We start from the raw sequence: 18,315 nt of genomic DNA on the forward strand, positions 1-18,315 counted from the left end.
CCCAGCAAGACCCTGGTAGGATAACTCTGCTCTAAGGAGTTCCCCAAGCCAGTGGATCGCTGGCAATGTGCCTTCCTTTGGGCAGGACAAGAGGAAGGAGATGTGGTAGTAAAAAATCTACGGTGTTGAGAAAATGCTGTCCCAAGAACCTCATTCACTCATTTTCTCTTAAAATGAAGAGCAATATTTTCCAGACCACTGGTCTCTGAAGTCATGGGAAGAAGTTCGTATTTGTCTCAGGGGATACCATCACACCTCAGCAGTGATTTTAGTTAAAACTTTGATGACAAAAAGCACTAGTCCTCTGCAAGTAATTTAGAGAGTTAAAGATGACGCATGGCTCCAAAGTGCCTGAGACCCACTGAGTTACAAAACTATAGGCTTAGAAGTAATGAGTTGCTGGCTTCAGTTTGTTTCATGACTATAAAACATTCCCACGTAAAGGCTCATACCTGTGGCCACAGAGTTAATTTTCTCTGCAGGCAGATCGACCTTACCACTTCCAGGAGCAGCTGCTCCTTCAGAGGGAGAAGCACATCGGAAGAATGGCACAAGAATTTCACTTTTCGTGGTGGCCATATCACCCTCCTAGAAAGACTGGCTGCTCTGATGAGTCTCACCACACTCGTCTTTCCAACTTATATACCAAATTGGACAATTTTACGGCTTTTTCTCATCTCCAACAAATTCAGCTTTTTTTTCTTCTTTTTCTAAAGTAATAGTATTACAGGATTAATTACTTAGCAACGTCCCTATAAACTCGTCTGCCTTTGAAACATCTACAAAAGCACAAGTGAAATTCCAGAGATAAACAAACACAAACTTCCTTTTAATTAAGCACTGTTCCTCTCTGCAGGGGGTGACGGAGTGAGCAGATGCAGGGGGGATTGCCAATTAAGATACAACTTCTGTGATAGGAAGGGTACAGCCATACACAGGAGGGAAAGGGAGAGGAACCTGCCATCCAAGTCATTATTTTAATTGGCTGCTCAGAAAGATTATGCATTCCCCACATCTGATGCTGCCAAAGAAAGTATTACTGATCCAAAATATTAAGGAGCCATCAAAACATGTTCTAAGCTGCCTGTACCGTGTCTGTACTAATGCTACCTCTGCTCCTCACTCATCCTGTTTGAGAAAGCTGTAACACAAGGAGCTAATTCTCAAGGTTAATTAGACAAAGAAATGGACAACTCCTAGATTTGGTTTCCTCTTATTGATCATCATTATTCACTGAACACAAGGCATTCTTCGCAAAAAGTTATTAAAAGGAATGCACAGTATCTCTAGCCTAACTCAGTTAAAAAATATTAAAAATCATGTGCATAAATAAAATAAATGCTGGGAAGTTGCATTAATTGGGATGCACACAGAAAGCAAACTTGAAGATGGCTGATCATCTTCTGCTATCAGTCTTCTGATGATTTGACACCAAATATTTTCTGTGTGTTGACCTTTATTTTCTGTTATCCTAATGGTGATGCTGTCATACTCTCAGCTTCATTAAAGAGCTGCATATTAACTTTCACTTCTGTTTTTATCTGATTTTAAAGGAAATGCAAATCAGGTTTCACATGGCTTGTCCCATGCCTTTGTATGCTTTGGGGAGGAAAATAAAAAAAGGCAGGAAACTGACAAATGGTTTATTTGATTTGCAGGCTGCTCAAGAATTTTGATTTTGCCTCCTTATACACCATGTCTCGACCACAGAGGAGAGAGAACTTTGCAGGGGAGAATCCTGGCACAGGAGCCCAGAAAAAGCAGCAGCTGCTGTATCTGAACCTTCTTCCCCTGAACACAATGGCTCCGCCATCCAGTCATATCAAAACACAAAAGCGGATTGGGATTTTAGTCTCCACTCAAAACAAGTGAATACGACAGAAAAGGAGCCGCTGTTTTTGCGAACAGAAGAGCAGCTCAGATAGTCAGAAATGTATCCCTACCTTGGGACGAGAGCCCAGGCTGCAGAGGTAAAATGGGGCAGAGAAGCTTCTCTCGTTTCGTTCTCTCCAGCTGGCAAGTTGAAAACAGCATCATTACTAAATCTCACCATTGTACACAGTAAAAACAATTCTGGCCTTCATGCCTGGGCAAAAAAAGACTAGAAGTCAACCATATAGTCTCAAAGCACTATAGGATGTGAACTATATCTATATATATATATATATATTTTTTTTTTTTAAGAAAAAAATATGCAATTTGGGAATGGAAAGTGGAAAAGCCACCAACTTGCTGGTAAAAAGATACATTAACAAACATGTTATTGAGAACTGGCAAAGCCTTCCAGGGGCACAGCCTTCCTAGGGGCCATCATCTCCCTTAACCCCCCCCATGAACTACACCCCATTACCTACTCTTTGAAGCATGTTGCTCTGCTAATTACAGTCCTTCCTCTCATTTCTAGTCCAAACTGATTCATAGCCAAAGTATATCTTTTATTCTTGCTCCAGTACTTTGCTTTAACTTATTTACTTTTTATTCTCATTTGTACTCCCCTCCAGTAAGTTTTTAATTAGCAATCAGAATTCTTTTCAGCCTTTATTTTCCTTTACTCATCTTCTGTAAGGGCTCCTTTCCAGGGCTTTCATCACACCACCAACTTTTCTGGGCCAGTTTAGGTTAATCTTTCTCAAGAAACAGTCACTACAAATACCAGCACTATTCCAATGGAGACATCACCAGGGATATTTCCACCATCATCATCAGAAAAGCCTCATCTGATCTGTTATCTACCTCTGACCTTCCACAGTGCTCACAGACCAGCTGATACGTGTCTTACTCCTCTGTTCCTTTTAACTGCAGAGCTCCCAGCTTACAGGACAAATCCTTATGAGTCCTCTAGTGACGACCCTACAATCTGTCTTGTATTACCAACAAAAGGTCACTTTTTCAAAGCACAAGCAACTGTATAAAACTGCTGCCATTACACATTAAAAAAAAAAAAACACCACACACACACCACACTTTAAGAACAAAAAAAAAACAACTTATTTCCTATTTCAAAAAACAACTCTTATCTTTCTCCATTTCTTTCTTCTGAAGTGCCTCAACCTCACTGTCAGGACAGAAGATAGTAATAGGAAACTACTACAATAACCTCCCCTCTACTTGCTTACCCTGGGACAAGCGCTCTGTTTTCCCATTTCGAAAATACAATAAAGCTGGAACCATATTCGGTTATTAATCAAAATTTGAATAAAATGCCTGATAAAAAGTAAAGGAATTAAGCATATTTAATTTATGAATGGAAAGGTGAAGAAGCAGCCTAATTACAGCTAATTAATTCCCGCACACAGAAAGCACATCTACTACAGTGCTCCCTCATCTAGCAGAGTTCCCATGTCTAGAAATCAAAGCCAGATGCACCAAGGCTCAAAATGGAAACAAGATGCAATTTTTCAATAGATTGGAAAGTGCTTCTGGCTTCGGTTTCCTTAGGCAGATCTTCCATCACCTGAATCCATTATCCACATCCATTATCACTAACAAATCCTGGATAATTTTCAAAAAGAAAAAAATTCAAGAAGAGGAAGGAGGAGGGAAACTGTTTCCAAAGATGCAAAAAGCAAGCAGAGAGAAGAGGTGGAAAATCAACTCAATCTAGGCAGCTAATTTAAGCATCCAAGTCAGGAACCTCAACTCTTCACATACTCACAGGAGGGAATCAGGGTCTAAATTCAGAGCTTTGAATCACCCTGTGGAGGCTCTAGTGACTCTATGTGGCCTTGAGACTCCCATATTAGAAACCCGAACTTGTATGTGGCTACAGCTGCTGACCAGCTAGTTTTCAGTAAACACTATGAGGATTTGGACACCTAATACTGCTTTTGATTTTTTGTCTAAGTCTAGTATCAACAGCCTCAAGAGTTCTCTCTCATTTTTGGAGAAGGTGATGCCATAACTGAAGTACACGATCAACTGAACATTTACAAGCTTATAGTCAAAATTTACTATCTGCAGCATGGTATATTCATATACTTGATATTTCAGCCTCTAAAGTTAATATAGATACAGAAAGTGACACATCTTTGCCATAAACATAGACAAAGCAAACTTCATGCCAACGGGATGTGTGCAAACAAAACCACAGAAGTTGTTTTAAAGATAGAATCGATGCAAATAACACTGATGACTCTTTTTTTTGCAGACAGACTTCATAATTCCTTGCTTCTGTCCTTGACACATTTATCCTTTCAAAGAGCTTTCGTTATTGCACAACTTAAAAAGCAAGCAAACACCAAACTCTGCCCACTCCACTAACAAAAAGTGTCTTAAACATAGTGGTTCCTGAAAAACAGTATTAAATTGATTGAACTTGCACATAACTCACTGGACTTTATCTGGCACAGTATATTGTCAGAAAGCAAAAAATGCAGGTTGGTCTCCCATTATCTATAATAAGACAGACAGCCCTTCCTTTTAACACGGCACCACCGCCAATATCAGCCCTGCTGTGTAAAAACCCGGTGCAATGATTTTTGTTATTTATACAAGTGCAGTGAAGCCCAGTGAGATCAGGCGCGATCGAAGGCACCTTCCCGCAGCTGGCACACGGTGCATATTCACGCAGCACCTTCGAGAAGCAGCTCAGATCACACAGACTCTGCACCGAGGGGGCTCCAGGGCACTGCCCCAGCCCCGCCGGCAGCAAACACACACACACGGCCGTTCAGTCCTGCACACCTATTTGAAGTGGGAAATCAAGCCATTTCAACGATGGGAATAAGAGTTCAGTGATTTCATGTTACGGTTTTCCATCTGCCATCGCAAGGCTGATGCAGCAAAGCTGGATGGTTTCTTCATACAAAGAGATGCCAATGGTCCTGGGACCCATCCCTCTCTTGAGTCACTGCAGCACCAGCAAGGGTCGGGCACCACGAATCGACTCGACAAGCAACCCTCCAAACCCTAAGCGGGTTCTCTTAATCTCCATGAACAGAGCAATAGGTCAGTTCTCTTTCCTCTGAGCTTCCACACAGCTCTAGACCTCAGAAGCGGGTGACTTGCCTACCGTTGCTTCCGTGAAACATGTTTCTAACAGACCTCACTCAAGAACACGCCACGCTTCAGGCTTTATTTCCACCTGCATGTAGTTTTTCTACCCCTCACTACAAAGGACCAATAAGACTAGTGGTCATCTGTATGGGTGATCATGAAGTATACCGTAAGGACAAGTAATTAGCACTGGAATGAAATGGAGCAGATAAACATTGGCTGGCTGGAGGCATAAAAAGCATGCTGACAATCGCAGGTTCAGCTGCATCTTGAACTTGTTGTCACCTATTATGGCTACTTGTTAACTTTGTTACATCCAGCTGCCTTTGGAATTCATTTAAAACAAACCCATGACTCCCTCTCAGGTGCTGAGGAACAGCAGGCGTGCAAACATGAGAAAACTCAGGCAACTTAGTAACAGAGGTGCGTGGAGGAAAAAAGAAATTACCTTTTTTTGCCACCGGATTAACGCATTTGCAACTGGAAAGATGCTCCGTGGAGCAGCCACCCACTTGGAGAAAGCCCAGGTTTGAATTTCAATTGCTGTAAGACACGATCGGCAACGCCGCCAGGCTGCACCAGCAGTGACCTGGCACAGCAGCAAGTGACCAGAGACATCTCTCATGGCTTCGGGTTGACAGCACAAGGATGGCAACACAGGCAGGTTTGCATTTGGAAACCCTAGTCCTGCCACCAACAGCAGCGCCAAAGAACACGTGAAGTTATTGTCACATTCAGGGTTCTGCCTTCTTGGGACCAAATAACTGGAACTGTGGAAATTTTCTCTCTTTCAGCTGCCGCCACCCCAAGGTGGTTCACAGCTCAGGTCACAGCCGCTCCATGAAAGACAAAACGCTGTTTCACTTCTAATTGCAGGTGTGTAATTGAGGCACAGCAAATCCCGGAAATAATGGATGGAAGAACAACAAAATTAAGTGAAATTATCATCTGATTTTATGTGGAAGTCATCCACTGACTGGATGTTTCAAATTTATCACAAGATTTTGAAGCTGTCACATGAATCTCTTAAAAATCTGCTTACTGCCAAAACAGGTAGCCGAGGTCTCATCATTAAGAGGACAGAATGTACTTCTACAACTAATGCCCCTTTTTAATGCAAGGTCACCATTGTGGACCAGAGCAAAAATTCTTGATGAGGCGAAAGTCAGAGACCATGCTGATTTACACCTGATGGTCCTGTAACCTCTGGACAAGACTCTCCCCACCCTTCGGTGAACAAGATGACAATTTAGCAAGTAAATGCTTTCTGCTGCTACAGCAGAGACGTTTGACAGCCCGATTAGCCTTGGCACGTAAGGTCACAAGAACATGTACCCATCATGACCTGGTGCTTCAGGAAAGACCAAAGGCACAAAACAAAATGAAGGATTTGGGAACACCAGCCCACCCTTCTGAGGTGGGTATTTATGAGATCTGTAGTTTTCTCCCACTGCTTTCCATTACAACACTTCATATATATATTTCAGATGGTGCTGCTGAAAACACAGATAGGCTTCTAACACTAAATTTTCCATAAAACAGAGTTACAATACAAGGCTAGTGACAAATGCTGGCATCAGAAGCCGGCAGTACTTCTGTTGGGGTTTTGTAAAGCAATGAAGAAAGGTGTAGAGAGTAAAATCCAAGTCTTTCCCCAAATTCTTCAGTTTATTTCTGGAACCTTTGAAATGTGCACCATTCATTACAGTTCCTTTGCTGGGCATGCAGATAGTCCTATGTCTCGATACTTGTATATACAGGAATAGCTTACAACTGTAATACAACATTTGGTTTCAGCCAACATTAGTTCTAGTGTTCAATTTATTCCTCACAATAAATACATTAAAGCTTATTACCATGGATAAAGTCCATCTCGTAAACCTCAGGGCACCACTTTGAAAATTTTCATGGTGAAATTCAGCAGTGTCATGCACTGTGATATGACAACACCATGGTGATGTATCGGTGATGCAGATGCATCATTTTTATGATTTCTGATTCTGACCCCACAACTCTGTACAAACCTGTAATGTTGCAGCTCAGAGCGGGATTAAAAAACCCTACAATATCCACAAAATATTATGTAAAACGTATCCCACTTCTTTCACGGGCTTTCCACAGTTGAACATTTCATCAAAAAGATAAACGTTCAAAGACACAAACCACTGAGTTTAACTTAAATACAAGAAAAAAAGATAGAAAATATAATAAAGAATAGAACCATGGGATTTATTATATACCTGGGAAGAGTCAGATATTTTGCACAAGAAACTCGTGAGGCTTCCCTGAAGGAGTTAACAAGCACAGGCAAAGGTGACATGGTATGCAGGGGTATGCACACAGTTGATGCTTTTCCCAAACCCTTCAGCAAAGAGTCTCAAAGAATCTTTAAAAGAGCCTTAGAAAAAGGCAGGCTATGGTGGGATAGAAAGAAAGGGCATCTGAAGGATCAATAACTGACAAAAAAAAGACAAAAAAAACCCCACCACAAAAAACCCCCCACACACCAACCACAAGGGAAACAAAGAAAGAATAAAGAATCATTTGTTACAATGATGGGAGGTTGTGAGAGGCCGTTAACACATCACCTCAGCATCTGTGCTGAGACCTGTACTAGTCCATATACTCATTAATGGTCTGAGAAGGGAAGAGGGAGGTAATGAAGTGCCAAACTTCACTGGCGAAACAGAATGATTAAGAGTAGGCAAAATTATAAGTGACGTGAAAGCTGCAGAAGAGTCTCAAGACACTGTGATGGGACAGTAAAATGACAGAGTAAATTAAATGTTAATAAAGGCAAAATATCGCACCGAAAAAAAGAAGTATGACTGTCCACAAGACTGACAGGCTCTGAATTAACTGTTGTAATGCAGAAAAGAGATGTCATTACAGGCAGTTTTATGGAAACATCAGCTCAGCAGCAACCAAAAAAAAGCAAATAATTTCAGAACTTTTCAAGAAAGATATCAATACCAAAATACAAAATACCATTACAGAACAAAATAAACTCAAGATGTATCTGTGTGTTAAAAATGCATATATTTCTGGTTATCCCCTTTTTAAAAGAAAACATACAAAGACATGCATATGTGATGGATCAGAAGTGCTAAATTATTTGTAAGCAGTGAAAAGCCTTGTATGTTAAGAATGCATCAGAAGTAGAAAAACACTGGGACTCTACAGCTTGAAGAAGAGTCAAATCACCCAGGACTGATACATATCACAGACAGGATCTGGGCTACGTGAGCCTTTTGTCCAACAACTCGAGTTGTTCTTACTTTCTTGTGAGGTAGAGGACACAGCAAGGACAATTTCTACTTTTTTGTGAAGTGTTAGTAGCATAAGCCAGAGCATGTTTAGATAATTTTTATTAATTGGGCTGAGACTTGTAAGAGACACTTCTCATTTCCATCTGCCCTGGAAGCAAAGATATTAAATTTAATAAGTAGTTAACCATTTGGCTCACAATGTACCATAAAATCTTACCTTTGGTCTTATTAGGGTAACAAATGGGAAATATCATATGAAGCTTGAAATTATGGAGTAGATAGAGTCAAGTTGTCTCATAAGTTTGAAAGGAAAAAACCCACCAGATTCACCTACACCATCTCTCACCCCAAAAGCACAGGGCAAAAGTTAAGCCTGACACTGTGTTTTCTACTTTCATCTGAAAAGCTGCACCTTCTATTTTTTTTTCCTCTATAGGCTATGAGAAAAAGCAACTTTTGTATTTGAAGAGTACACATAGGAAGTACTAAATACAGCACTGAGCAGACATCTAAAGTACCACATGCTATGCATGGGGTGGGTTAGAACACCCTGAGCCCGTTAGACAATTTATGCTGTTGTAGCCCAAAATCACAGGTCTGAGCTGGCTGAAGAGCTTGGCGGGGGACCAAGAACAAGCTGTGAACTCCTGAGCCTGCACAGAGGGCGATATTTGGCTCTTCAGAGCACCGAAACTACCGAAGTATAAAACATTATTAGAAGTTACCTAACCAGTCTACTGTGAGCAACAAGATCAGCCCTGAAAGAAAGAGGGAGAAGCCACAGCAGAGGACCGCGCCAGGGTTAAGTCAAAGTCCATAAGAGGGCACGTCCCAGGGTGGTGACGCACTGAAGGGGACTCTCAGCCCAGGACAACACCACAAGGAGACCCCACCTCTGCTTGGACACGCTGGCTGTACAACACATACATCTTTCCTCCCTCCTCCAAACACCTAATCGCAACATTTTCCTATTTCGGACTCAACTATAATATCCTCCATGTCAGTACTAAGATTGTTAAATATGATATTAAAATTATTCACCTCTGACTTCACAAAGCTCTTTCAGGAAACACCTGTTGCCAGAAAACATCATTACGGTAACACTCAGGAAATAGCGTGTTGGTGCTTTTTGTCTAAACCAGTAAATAAAACATCCACCTTCAAAATTATTTTCAGAGTGTGAAATTAAAGCATGTAACAGCGTAAAACATCAGCCTGCGTAAGGGTCCATGCCACAACTCTCCAAGAGATATCAGCTTGGCCAGAGGAATTCAGAAGTGCCCGTTGCTCGGCAGCCAGAGCTCCGCTGCTGAAGTCTGACAGAAAGAAGGGGAACAAAGAGAACAGGATAAAATAATATCGAACAGATTTGTTTTTCAGACAATTCAGCCAATACATCGAGTCTTTTATTCACACCTTCAAAACTCATCATCTGTTCGTAATTAATTACTGCATGCCTGGCTCCGTTCTCAGTATTTTCATTGACACCAGTTGCAGTAGGATTGGCCTCTTCCCTATTAGCTAACTCAAACCTGTAACATGCTCTTGAATATCTCATTCAGATCTAATATCTCCTTTTAAGTATCCATTTCTGGCAAAGCAGAAAATCATCAACCTATCAAAGCGCTACAGTTTCATCATTACCCCCCCAAAAATTAATCATGCTTCAGCACACGCAAGGCAAGCCTTTTGTAGCACACACACTATTAAGCAGGAACAGGAAAAAGTGGATTTCCCAGTGCATATACTGAAACAGTAAAACAGCTACTGATTTTCTACAAAACGCTAGTGCAAGCTCCATGAACGAAACTGCAAAATAATTCACCTATTCAGGACAAACATATAAGCAGAAAACTAAGCTACACTCTGTAAGGGCTATGATTCTTCTTAGGTCTTACTGAAACAAAATCAGAAGTAGTCAGGCTAAATAAGGTACAATTCTCGCTCTGAAGTTTATTTTGGATTCACTTCTTTAAGAAGTCACGTATACTAGAAGATTAAATTTGAAAGTTAGAATATCTGTAAAGTTGATAATGTAAAACTGCTAAAATTCAGGGTTAATGTTTTACCTGAGCGTGACAGTAACAACAGTGAATTTTATCCTCTTTCAGACAGATAGCATAAGGTAGAAAATCCATTTATACCCTTAAAATAAGTTGCAAAAGGAGCAAGGCTGCCCATGCTGATACAAAAAAAAGAAAAAAAAATGTTTAGGCTTTCTGCATAAACAATTTCACAATTCAAATATATATAAAACCAGAGGAATTCACAGGTTGTCTTTTAAGTCATGGAAAGGCTCTCATACCCCACACCATGGCAGCGCACCTCGTACATACACATGGACAACTCCCAGTATAGCCCAAGCTTCACTCCCAAACTCTGCTCTTTAGATCTCACACTTGCAACAGTCTAAAAGTCCGAATAAAAGCCAAGGATTGCTGCAATGCACAGTTTTGAAAGACTTCAAAAAGTTACTGGAGCAAGACAAACTGCACAAGATTCGCCTATAAGAAGTCAGGCCAGCAGCAGTCCAATAGCTCAAACGAGCTCTCATTTAATTAGCTATTTGCCATGTATAGGAGAGGCTGTAGGAAGTGCCCAGTGCTGCATCCTCATTTGTGCTTTGCTGTGATCCATACGGCAGCAAGTCAGTCCTGAGTGAAACAGAGCTCATTATCCAGCAGAGATGAACTCTCCTCAGGAGAGAGGTGTTTCTCCTGCTGTTAATAGCATCAGCTCGATACGATCGCCCCCACCGCCTGCTCCCAGCAGAGCACAGCTGATACGTGAGGGCGATACAGGTGGTTTGTGCACCGGGAAGGACCTGGCAGAGCTGGGCTTGAGGCAAGGATGGAGACTGATCTCTAACAGGAATGGAAATGCAGACCCTTCGTAACCCGTTCGCAGGGCCGGTAAGAATTTGAAAGCAAACTCAAGGCTGGCTCTGGTTTGAATTTACTTTTACAAACCCACACAGAACGTGGGAGAGCCTTCCCTGGGAGGCTGACGTTCATTCCCAGCTCATAGGCACCTTCAAATGATGCTCTTTTTGCTTTCTGAGCAGCACATTCCACATTTATTAGTTCAGCACATTTCCCCGTCTAAAAGAGGGGTTAAGACCTTTATCGTCATCCTCCGCAGACTCTCAGTTCATGCTTTAAAAGAACACTTCCATTTATTTAGAAAATGCCGAGTGCACAATCAGGTCACGCCCTTTGACCAAGCAGAGGAGAGCAGTTTGGAGCCCAACTCCAATTAAACTCCTCGCCCTACCAGGGCGAGTAGCTTAATCTGCTCCACCTACTAAAAGCCTCAATAAATGGCACCTAATTGATTTAAGTGTAAGAGCACGAATACTCCCTGCTCTGAAGAGCACAGCCCTGAAGCCAACTACATCACCCTCTGAGCTGGTGGCAGATGGGGAATGAGCTGGGTCTCCAAAACGCTGCCTTGTTCAACCCAACCGCTGGAGCTGCCCATCATTTTTTTCCCCCTTTTGTGCTTATCATCTTGCTTTTAACTGGCAGTGTTTTAATATCTGTTTTCTTATCACATTAAACTGATATCTCTGACCAAAAAAAAAAAAAAGTCCAGTTCTCCTGGATTTCCGCACGGTATGCTACAGGGGAGCAAATCTCTACTGAACCATACTGTCTATTTGCCTGAACACAGATTTTACTCTTTAACCAAGGAACATTCCCACCCTCAAAAATTATCAAATGAAAAAAAAAAGAAAAAACAGCTCAGTGACAACCGTTTGCTCTAACTTCCCCCCCAAAAAATAGCAAGCCAGCTCCCCAGCTATTGGCACAAATAACACAGTGCCAGGGAAGTCAATGGAGCTACGCTGATTTACAACAGTTAAAGATCTGGCCTGGAGACGAGTCATGTGGATTACTTACTGCTTGAATTTTAAGTACGCAAAGGGTTTAGTTTTGGTTTTGTTTTCTTTGTTTTGTTTCTCTCTGGATGTGCTGTAAAGCTTCAGTCACTTCAAAGCCAACTCTGGCATTTCTTCCTAAATATTTAGGAAAGCTCCTGAATATTTAGGAAGCACTTCTTGGATTTAGACACATCTTTTATATCACAGCCATCTACTCTGCCATCTGAAATAGTCCGTTAACCTACAGATTGAGGCAGCTACTTTTGATAACAGCTTAAGTCTGAGCTTTAAAACAAGAAAAAAGAAAAAAATATTCAAGCAGGGACGGAGGCTTTGGGACTGCTTTCCCCACCGTCAGTCAGAGGGATGTGGCTCTGGCTGCTGGCATTTTTGGGTCCTCGTGCGATTCGGTCTGTTCTCCCTCTGCTGAGCAATCCAAGCACTACAGAGAATAAGAAGCTGCCTTGCAGCCAGAGGTCCTTGAGTCCTATCAGTATTGCAAAGGAACAAACTTTAATTCTCTGGCTAACACCAGGAAAAAGGAAAAACAGCTGTAAAGACCTGCTCAGCCCCACGCTCCCACCTCGCCCGCAGAAAGGCTCACCAAGCCAGGCTGTAGCTGCCACCCACCACAGCTTAACTGGACTGAGCACAGGTTTGCAGAGCAGTAACTGGGCTGCCACAAGCTCCCACAGTGCAAGTACCAGCTCACATGTCGAAACCAATACATCAGCTGGTGGCCAACGACAGCTACAGGCCAGGCAAACCTCCAGACACAGCAGGAACGATTTTAACTGAATGGTTAGCCCTGGCTGCCACATTTCCAAAGAAGAAACGAGCCTGTCTTATTGCTCACATGTCTTCTGTACAAGGAACAAATAAACACACTACACCAACATTTCAATTGCCAAGGTGATCCTACCAGATCTTGGCTCCTCCTAAGAGTGGACAACACCTCCCTGGACATGGTCCCAGCACAGCTTTTCTGCATTCACGGTAGTTCTCCAACACCCATCCTGACAAATCCTACCATTTCCTTTGGACAAAGAGTGGCAATATAGGAATATTCTGCATCAAAGATGAACATTTCAGTGTTTTCATCCCATTAACAGAACTCACATTACACAGTGTCAGAGCCTGGCTGATGGTCCTAGCAGGTCCACATCAAAGAAAAGCAAGGAAGCCCCAAGGCACACAAAACACCAGTAGACACCTCCCATCTCAAAGTCCTCTTGAAATGCCACCACATCGCCTGAAGAAGGCACGACTGAAACAGTACAGGCAAGTGCCGCAGTACAGAAGTTCAGGCTTCTCATCCTCTCATCAAGTATTCTAAAAAGCAACCCAACTTACCATTTTGCAATACACTAGATTCAGTGAGCCTACTGTGCAGCACAAGATTCTTAAAACTATCATTAACTTAGAAAATAAAAATAATAAAAACCCAGCGTCCATATCAGATTCTATGGCTAAAGTGAATGTCAATGCTGAGATTTTACGAAGTTTTCACCTCCATGAGGAACCAGCATCCTCCCTTGCTAAGTACTGGAGCAGGTAATCACCCTAGTGCTCCATTTGTAGTGGAAAGAAAAATTCCTTGTTTTTCAAAAGGGGGTGGAGGGCGGGAACAACCAACCAAACCAACCAACCACACCATACACATGCATTTTTCCTAGTTGTATTCACATTCAACAGAACAGCAACTAAAAAGATGTCAGAAATTAAGGGGCAGGAAGGGAGGGGAAGTAAAGGAAAAAAGAAGGGGCTTGGCACCAGAACGGCAAGATTTCAAGCATGACCTCATCCTGGTAATGTCAATGGGATCCTTTTGAACCATTTAAAAATGAGTCAGACACAAGCCACGTCCAGGTGAGCTGTTACTGAGCGCATCTGTTCGAGGTAGAGGGGAAGAAAGAACAGAATTCACAGGGAAAATGCACAGAGTCATACCAGCCTTTGATCAGTGGCCTAGGAAACTCATTCGTTTATTTCTTTTCAATATTTAGTCCTAAAATAAACAAATGCCAGCTTTCCCATAGGATCCATCTTAAACCTGGGGAGAGGGAGGTGAAGCAGGTATTATCTACTTTTTACACTCCCTAAGATTTTTCAAGGTTATTTAAAAAGACATTGCAAAATTCTTCACTGTGTTTAGTAACCTACTGCCCCTGAAAAAAAGTTAACAATATGTTTTCGAACTACTCCAGGCACATTCAGTAAAAGTCTATTAAAATCAATGAGAGACAAGCTGTTAGCTGCATGTCGTGCTGGAAAGCTGCAGATGAAATGCAGAAAGTTCCCCTGCTTTCACTCCAGACACAAAATCCAAACATTTTTGGTTACCTCGTAAATCAAAGTTTGTCATTAAGCTACCTCTGGAAAAGCACTGAGGTAGCTGTTAATTATTTTTCTGACAATCACTCAGGAAACATTTCCCAGTGAGGAACCATGGGTTAGAGCAAACCCTGCCTCTGTTAGGGTTTTGGGGACCAACAGTATCAAGGTGTATCTGCTGGTGGCCAGAGACAAACAGACTCTGAGCGTGATAGTACGTGTGAACTTTTAGTCTGAGATACTTTCCACTTCAAGCCCACCCAAGGGACTTGATGTAAACTGATAACAGAGCCTGGGATTCTCACCAATGAAATAAAAGCAGAAGTAGACAACAGAGAAAGTTAATTTTTCACCTAGAGAACTGCAGTGTTAGAAGCTTACCCTGGATGTTTTAATCAATGCAAGTGAATCTTTCATATTTTTCTCCAGTATTCCCAAAATAAGTCAATAAGATGCCAGCACTTTCTCAGCATAGAGTGACCATTTCCCAGCAAGCTGGAGTTCAAGTCTTTATCAAAAGAACTAAAGAAATGCATTACGATTTCAAAGAGAACCAGCTAGCAAGGAAACAGAAGCAGCAGGATAACCTTATGAGGCACAGTAGGCTTTCAGAACTAACTTTTTACTTTTATTCTTGAGGATGATTAGAAGCAAATGAAGACTGGTCTAACCAGACATTGCTAGTGCACAAAAATAACTGCAGCTGCCCTAGCCCTTAAGAACAGCAAAACATTTGAAAAATGCACAGCATCATCAGACACTATCTAAAGGCATTTCCAGATGCAGAACCTCCTCTCCCATGAGTGAAACACATCTACTTGTCCATCTGCTTCACCACGGACGATATAAAGCTCCCTATGCATTCAAGCAACTTCTGTTGCACCCAACGAATAACCCATCACCTCAAGGATCCATGTGTGCGCATTGTGTCCATACACGTCGCCTTAAATAAAAAGGAACAGACCACATTATATAACACACTTCTATATAATTATGAACACCTGAATAAATGGCCCTGCCTGTCTGAAGGTTTGCATACAGACTATCTCCTGGCCAAATGAAATGTAGGCAAGGAGCTTTCTCAATCATGAGGCAATTTACAATCCCACCTTCAGCTGGAGTTTGGATAATTTGCTTCTCTGAACACTTAAAAAAAAAAAATAAAGTCTCCCCGTAATTTCCTCTTTGCAATACACAGTTTGAATGCACAAAACCAAAGACCTGCCACTTCTTAAGTTTTAAAAGCATTAAGCAAAATCAGCTCCTCTATGTTACCTGCAAAAGCAAAGAGGTGCAAATGAAAAGCCTCAGGGGTATATGATCCATGATTCTTCAAACAAAGCTTAGAAGTTTCCAGAGGCACAATAAGGACAGAGTCAACATCCTCAGTGCACTTCAACACAAGAATTACAAGGACTTCAAGGGACAAAGAAAACAGTAATTTTTCAGTGGCAAACAGAATATTGCAACAGCTGTGCATATGCTAATCAAGGGTTTAAAAGGAAAGTTCATGAACTGTATTACTAAGAGGTGATGCTCTCAAAAGGAGCCTTTACTATAAAGAATCCTGTCTGGCTTGTTTCAAAATGATTACTCTTTTCTATTTATCAGTATATTTTTTTCCTCAAACTGGCATTCAAAACACAGCTCCTCCTCAGGAGAGAGAGAGGGAAAAAAAAAAGTAGTTGGAAACACAGGAGTGAATTCTCAACATACATACATCAACATAAGTCAATGGAATTATGTTAATTTATGCCAAATAAAACATAACCAAGATTTCTCTCCTTTAAAATGAAGCTGGGACAATTATGGTCATTTATAGCAGATGCTGCTCCTCATAGCACAGGGCACAAGAGCTCATTCCCATGTCTGTGTAATGTCACAGAGTAAATATATCTGTCAGCAGGAGGAGGACTCAGTTCAACACACTAATGTGGTAACGTCACTGTCTGACCTATTCTGCTCAGCCACAACTGAGAGTTGTTCATTTTTCTTTTCAATGAGACACTATGCAAGTGTTGATTTAATGGTTCATTTATCAACCTCTCTGAATATTAAGCAATTCATTTTGACTTAATTTGGACAATTCAATTTCACCCATCCTTTCTCCCCTTGAAAAATGTGAATTGCTGTCTAGGGAGAAGCTGTTTTAAAAGTTGACCTAACAGAAAGTATTTGGATCCATAGGCTTCATACCCTTTCAGAGTGTGATATATATTTCTGCCTTTTTTTTTTCCTTTTACATATTGTACCTGAAATTCACAAGTGCTAAAGCAAAGACACACTTCAACGAGAACTCTTAACGCTACAGATCAAAATGCATCTTCTGCAGTAGTAGCTGCTCCCTAAGAAGACCACCAGAAAATTAAGTGCGTTGTCAATACAACCAACAAGCCTGTGAAATTCTGTAACACTTAGGGAAAGGAGATTCTCATTGAAAATCCATTAGTTTCCTTAGAAAGTTTTTGTTAGTGGATACATTTTCCCAACAGGAAAAAAATAATAATCAATGCAGGAAACACTTGAGCTCTAGCCTCTCATATAAGCAGTACCTCATAGCCAGAAGTTCGCACCCCGAAGCGCTCCCACCATGACTCGCAAGCCGCGCTCCGGAGCGGGGGTTCAGGTCGGGGGGTCCAGCGCTGCTGCCCAGGACCTGCCCACGGCACCGGCTCAGCGAGAGCGACCGCGGTCGGGGCCGCCTCCCCGGGCACCGGAGCAGCTGTGACCGCCACACCTGTTGTCTCCTCCAGCGGCCGCAGCCCCCGGTCCCCGCCCGGATAATTCAGCCGGGCGCTCCCACAGCTGATCCCCGATTCCGCCAGATTTCTGCCTGTTTTCACCTGCCGCTCCCGAGGTGCTGCTGAATTCCACTCCCCGCAGCACCCGCACGTTTTTAACATTCAGCCCACCGGCTCCCTCCTGCCGCGCATCCCCGGCAGTGGCAGCACCTGCCCGAGCCCCGGCGGGTCACTTCCCAAAGTCCCTTCCCCACGGCCACGGGAGCCTCGCTACCCGCCCCCGACACAGCACATCCCCCCGGGCAAAGCTCGGCCGAGCCTCCCGGAGGGCCCGGCTGCATCCTCCCGCTGCAAAGAGCCACTTTTCCCTCCGGGAATGCAAATACGGAGTCACCGCGCCGCGAGAAAGGGGTGCCCGGGGGGCATGACGACCCGTACCCGGGGCGGCCGCAGGGGGTACCCGAAAGGTGGCGGTTTCCCACGAAGGGCAGCTCCGGGGCAGACCCCGAAACTCCGCCAAGTCCGAGAGCGGGACTGGGCAGGGCAGAGCCGCCCGGGCATCTCCGCGGTGCATCGGCTCGGCGTGGCGCTCACCTGGGCGGCGGGGCGGGCTCGGGGCGCGGGCGGGCTCGGCCCCTCCTCAGGAGATCATGCCGCCGGGGCCGCCGCGGCCGGGGGCGGGAGCGCGGGGCCGGCGGCGGAGCGGCTCCTCCGGCAGCGGGGGCGCGGCGCTGCCTCACGCCGCGGCGCACAGCCGCGCCGCCCCCGACACGCGGCCGCGGAGCCCCGGCCCCGGCGGGGGGAGCAGCGGGGCGGGGGCGGGCCCGGCCCCGGCTGCTCCCGCCCCGCCCCGCCCGCGCCTCCGCCGGCACCGGCCGCCCGGCCCCGCAGCCGCCGGCAGCGGCTGCACACGGCGGGAGCGCCTCTGCGCTCCTCGAATGTCTTTTTTTTTTTTTCCCCCCCTCTTCTCCTGCTCTTTTTTTCCCCCCGTTTTATTTCTTTTTTTTTTCTAACCCACTTTTACCGTTTTCCACCCTTTTCGCCCCACTTTTCTCCCGTTTCCGCATTTCTCCCCTTCTCTCCGTTCCCTCCC

General features: G+C 43.6%; 1 protein-coding gene across 3 annotated transcripts in view; it reads right to left on the reverse strand.

Moving 5' to 3' along the window:
• The window catches only part of SGCD (sarcoglycan delta), a 341,024-nt gene extending 323,048 nt beyond the window's left edge, over positions 1-17,976 (reverse strand). For all 3 annotated transcript variants that reach the window (XM_065643762.1, XM_065643760.1, XM_065643761.1), the window contains exon 1: positions 17,817-17,976. The gene's annotated coding sequence lies outside the window, so the exon portion shown is untranslated. The remainder of the gene's footprint in view (positions 1-17,816) is intronic.
• Positions 17,977-18,315: the final 339 nt, after the last annotated feature.

This window comes from Caloenas nicobarica, chromosome 13 (assembly GCF_036013445.1).
Source record: "Caloenas nicobarica isolate bCalNic1 chromosome 13, bCalNic1.hap1, whole genome shotgun sequence".
NCBI classification, from domain to species: Eukaryota; Metazoa; Chordata; class Aves; order Columbiformes; family Columbidae; genus Caloenas; species Caloenas nicobarica.